Raw genomic sequence first — 5,886 nt, forward strand, 5'->3', positions numbered from 1 at the left:
ACGTGGGGACAAAAGCGACATCGTTTAAGACTCAGTGTCTTCACTAGGAAAACGTTACCTATTTTTGTATCTTTTTGATTATTTCGAGGGAGGTCTCCTACTATATAAGGGAGACCTTCACATTGTAAAAGGGGAGGATTCTGGAATAATACAACTCTCTCATTTTCTCCTACTCTCTCTCTATCTCTATCTCTAACGAATACTTTCTCTTGAGTTCATATTATCATTTTACATTATCAGATCTACAACAACAACTTCATTTTTCATCTCTAGGTCTATTATATTTGATTACGATTTACCCTTTCCTACTTTTGATTGTTTTTAAGCTTGCAAAGTATATCGATAACTTTTGAGCCAAACAACAATTTTATTTTTCGCAATTTTCTATTCTTTACCTATTTAGTATAATAATCAATATCCACTACAACACTAGTTGTCAATCAGGATTATGTCGGTTATCCCGGGATAAAATTTGAGATTAAAAGTATTTTATGTTTGGTTGAGAATATTAGCCAAAACTAAGATAATTTTTATATTAAAATTATGGGATTATCTATCACATACACAAGGCCGGGTAAATAATTCTGGTTATAATTCCAGGATTGCTGATTTTGAACCAAACAACCTTAGTGAATTTTTCAGCACAAATATGGATTAGTTGATATCATATATAATATATATATATATATATATGTTTCACTAAGAGAACAAGCGGGGATAGCTCAGTTGGGAGAGCGTCAGACTGAAGATCTGAAGGTCACGTGTTCGATCCACGTTCACCGCATTTCATTTTTGCTTTAGGTCTGCTGTTAGCTTTTCTCTGTTGTAATTTATTTAGACTTTCCCACTTCCTTGGGGTATTTTGGATAAGGAAATATTCCATCTTTTATATACTATTTATCTTCGTAAAAAGGCAGACTGATCTAATATGAGAAATCAAATATTGTAAAATTAGAACATTTCCGTATAAACTTAGGTCACTTTAATTCAGTTGAAAAAGGAATTATAGTCATTGATTCATCTTATAACCTAATTAAGATACGTTGAAAGATTTTACTAATCAAACAACAACAACATAGAGAGGCTGTTTCCGGTAGACCCTCGGCACAAGAAAGAAAGAGACAATGTATCAGTAGCAGCAGAGGAATCCTAACATATAACACCAGCAACGTAATAACCAGAAAATAGAGAGCAAAGTTACTAATCATGAGTAAAAAAAGAGGGAAAAAAAGAACTAAAACAGGTGCATTTTTATTGATGTTAGTTTATTTTAATATTAAAATTATAATATTTAAGTGTATTATTTTTTGTGAGGTAAAGGCTATATAAATTGGCAAGAAAATGGTCATTATCTTTGGTGTATTTATGAAACCACTAATGTCATGATCTACTACTAATTACCCACTAAAGATTAAAGTTTATAATCACCAACCATGTTTACAATTTTATCATCCGACCACTTTGTTATTTATTCTATTGAAGAAATTTTATAGCTATAAATAGTGGTGTTTCTTCCTTGTGTTGTGTATGAGAAAAGTGTTGTAGTGTGCATGAAAAAAGTATGGTCGATGTAGTGAAAAAGAGAGTTGAGAAAAGGAGAAAATGTAAGTCTCCAACTTATTCTCTACAAAAGAGAATATCATTTTATTGAATGAAGGTATTCATTTTGGTGAAGCTTTGGACTCAACAACTTTTCCAGATAGAGGGGGGTGTAGAGTGTTAACGACAGGTTCAATTGAACCCATAACTTTCCACGCAAAACAAAAATATATATGTAAAAATTCTTTAAAATTATAAAAATAGTAGATATGAATCCATAACTTAAAAAATAAAATAATGTGTTCAATGTTAAAACCTTAAAAATTGAACCCATAAAGTATAAGTCCTGGATCCGCCTCACTGTCCAGAGTTTGTTCGAGTCATACGATGTTGTGGGGCTGTTTGTTTACCCGTAAAACGGTACAGTTGAATTTATATGTGGTTTATAGAAAAGTGAATTATTTTGATTCTAAAATAATAGATGAATTAGATAAAAATATAATACTTAATTAGCCTTGAGATGGAGATAAAATAGTAGAAAAGTAATTTCGGGAGCAGAGCTTCCGGGCACAATAATAATGATATTAGTAAACAAAAAGATAAAATTATATTGAGCTTTGAATAGAGTGTAGCGTATGTTTTCCAGAAAATTCGTACCCTTTCCACTGATAATAGAGCTCATTATTTATAGTTGCACCTAGGGAACAAGGTCCTGGAATCAAGCTCCTCTTTGATGTCAATTATGATGGCCATTAGAAAATGTGTAACGACCGGCAATGAATATCATATTCCTTATAACGGGCCGTGTACTTAATGTTGTAGAATATTCTTCATTAAACGATACCTGGTGGCTAGCATTTACTTCATCTTTATGAGTATCATTCTCTCTGGTAACAAACGGGATCGTTGCTTTGGATTCAACTATCTTCTGTATTCGGCTCCACGTGTCACTTATGCGATCATTTAATACAAACATATTTTACCTTATACATTGTTGTATCTTGGAGGGGAGAAGTCAAATGTATTACTACTAGACCGGTGAAGATGCTACCGCCGTAGGCTTGAATCTCCTTAAAGAGAGCGAGATATTCGCGCCTCAACTTGAATAATATTTAATTATTTTTCTTCATCTTATTTTTTTAATTGTAATTAATTGTATTTTTACCAACACATTTATCTTGTGAAGTTGCAACCTGGAAGACTTGTTAATTTGCTTTACTTGTTGTACTTACCAAATCTAAACTAGTCGGGTTAATTAGTGATAACCTAAGAATTTTAGATGCTGGAAGAAAGAAAAGAAAACCTCTACAAACAAAGACGAAACTAGTCTTAAACCTATAGATTCATGTAAATCGTGGCGGATCCAGAACTTTTTAATTATGGATGCTCAACAATTTTTAATCTAGAGACTGTTATTGAGACTGAATGTTCACTTAATATATTTATATGAATTACTAATTCAAGAAGCTCACAATAGAGATCTGCCATTGCACGTAAATCCATTAAGTTCTGCCTAAACTTTGTATCTAATTATATTAAGAAATCCATTAAATATCTATAGATATTTGATTGTGAACCTAGCAATTATTTTTGTTTACCCTTAAAGATGGATAACAATTAAATTTATACGCGATTTTAAGGATATGTGGACTAATTCAATACAAGTGATTAATGACGTTAGATAAGCAAATTAAAGATGAAATAAATAGCCAAGCCAGTAGAAATATTGAGTCCGGGCTCGGTTATAAGCTTAACAAGTAGTCTACCTTCAGTTCTGAGCCTAACACTTATGAAGAACTATGAGCAAAATTAAGAAATTTGATAACTTTTAGAAGCAAAGAAAACATATGTATATTGCCTTGGTGTGCGTGTTATAGGGTGTTTATTGAATAATAAACTTCCCCTTTATATAGTAAGGAGTTTTACCCAAGTACAATTCTAAAAAAGCTAAAAATCCTCCTTTTTGCTAATCACTAATCCGATGCCGATACGGCCCGAGATCTATGTCGTGATATCCAGTTGGACACGGATATCACGACCTTTGTTAATCGTGTGCAGGTGTTTGGCATTGCTCTCCAAGGTCTTAGAACTCGGACCCGATCCGAGAGGGCCGTGGTCTCGATGGCTCCGAGGGCAGGTATTTTGTTCGGACCTTGATACGAGAGGCTCCCACCTTCGATTTTGATTCCTTGTAGTTACCTCCTAGCTTCGTTTGCCCCACCGGGAAATCGAGGTGTCCCTTAACTCGGTTTTACCCGTATATAATTTATACTACATTAACTTAAGATCATTATAAAAACCAACTGTCTTTTACAAGTAGTAAGAATTATTTTAAGACTTGAGGTGTCCAAAGAGGAGGTGCAAGATATAGCTGTATACGGTCGAAATCAGGTATGTCCGATTTTTCGAGCTCGAAGGATCGCTTTAAGCCCGAGATCAGGAAAGGTCGAGTTCGAGCTGACTCAAGCTCGAAGACGGAGCGCTGTACCCGAAGATTGAAGTATGATGGATACCGAAGCCGAGTATGCTCTACCTCGAAATAATGTCGTTATGGGTTCCTAACAGAAAGAGCGAGATTCCTGTAACGTCCCCAAAATCATGGCGCAAATCCCGGAATAGAATTTTACGATTCTGTACTAGGCGGTTAGACAGCTGTATCAATAAGATTCCTTACTGTAAATGGAAATGTACCTTATTTAGGGTTCCCCTATTATATAAAGGGGACCCCAATCATTTGTAAGGATCATCTAATCATTGGAAAGAATATACTACATCAGAGCTGTCCTTTTGCTTTATTGTTCTTACTGATTGTTCTTGGTTCATCTCGATGTCACTAAACTCGAGGTCAAAACTGCTTAAGTAACACTAGTTTGATTCACTTGTTTCTTTCATTTATAATTTGCACTTCTTGATTATTAATTAGTATTGAACTAAATCACATATCTTTAAAATCACAAATCAAGTTTAATTGTTACTCGTATTTTCGAGGTAAACAGTTTGGCGCCCACCGTGGGGCTAAAGATAATAGTGATTACTTCATTATTGATTCTCATTACACGCGTTATTTTTACACTTTTTCTTGTCAAGATTTTCAGATTCTCAGGATTAAACATGTCAAACTCGCAAAATATACCTGTTCATGACAATGAAGGTCTTGGATTTCATGGGGAAAAAAACAATGTAGGGGTCGACGTACCACCAATAAACCCTGGGGAAGTGCCAGATCTAGAACAAGTTGACATTAGTTCGCACATTGCTTTAAATGCAGATTTAGGTGCAGACCCCGGAGGAAGTGTACGCAGGAAAGCCCGATCTGTGGGCCAAGGAACACCAGGTATAGGAGATGGGGGATTCATCCTCCAAGTGATATTCGAGATGCTGCAAGCTCAGCAGATCATCATCTCCCAACATCAGAGTCAAAATAAAACTCCGAGTATAGCTGAACCAGAAAACAATCGACGTGCTGAACCGGCGCCAGAGAGGTCGAACGGAAATGACTCGGCAATGACCCCACCATCATGTGAATGCTCGAAGAGATCACCAAGAGGATCGAGTCCGGGGAAAAGAAGATTGAGGACAATGATAAGAAGGTGGAGACTTATAACTCCCGTGTTGACCAAATAACAGGGGCACTTCTGGTTTTGAAAGGTTTAGATACAAAAAAGTTCATACAAAAATCATTCCCTCAGAGCGCGACTCTAATGCCCATCCTTAAGAAGTCTTGCATGCCCGATATACCCAAGTATAACGAGACAACCGACCCTAACGAGCATATTACTTGATTCACTTGCGAGATCAAAGGAAATGACTTGAATGACGATGAGATCGAATCACTCTTGTTGAAAAAGTTTGGAAAAACATTATCAAAAGGAGCTATAATTTGGTATCACAACTTGCATCTTAACTCTATTGATTCGTTTGATATGTTAGCAGGCGCCTTCGTGAAAGCGCACGCCGGAGACATAAAGGTGGCAACGAGAAAATCAGACGTCTTCAAGATTAAAAAAGAAACGACGAGATGTTAAGGGAGTTCGTGTCCAGGTTCCAGATGGAGCAAATGGAGTTACCACCGGTCTCGGATGATTGGGCAGTACAAGCTTTTATGCAGTATTTGAATGAAAGGAGCTCGATTGCATCCCGATAACTTAAGCAGAATCTGATCGAGTATCTAGCTGTGACGTGGTCGAACGTACATAACCGTTACCAATAAAGATTAGGGTCGAGGAAGACCAGTTGGGAGCCCCCTCGGGTTCAGTTCATCCTAACAGGTCGGCAGCTAAGCCCCCGAGGGATACGGACAGGGAATCGAGGTCAAACAAAGAATGGTATCAGCTGCATGTTGATCGG

The 5,886-nt window shown here is 36.3% G+C and overlaps 1 non-coding gene across 1 annotated transcript; it reads left to right on the forward strand.

Moving 5' to 3' along the window:
• On the forward strand, positions 712-784 carry TRNAF-GAA. The gene has a single exon. It is a non-coding gene; the product is annotated as a tRNA-Phe (tRNA).

The sequence above is a fragment of the Nicotiana attenuata genome, chromosome 6 (assembly GCF_001879085.1).
Source record: "Nicotiana attenuata strain UT chromosome 6, NIATTr2, whole genome shotgun sequence".
Taxonomy (NCBI): Eukaryota; Viridiplantae; Streptophyta; class Magnoliopsida; order Solanales; family Solanaceae; genus Nicotiana; species Nicotiana attenuata.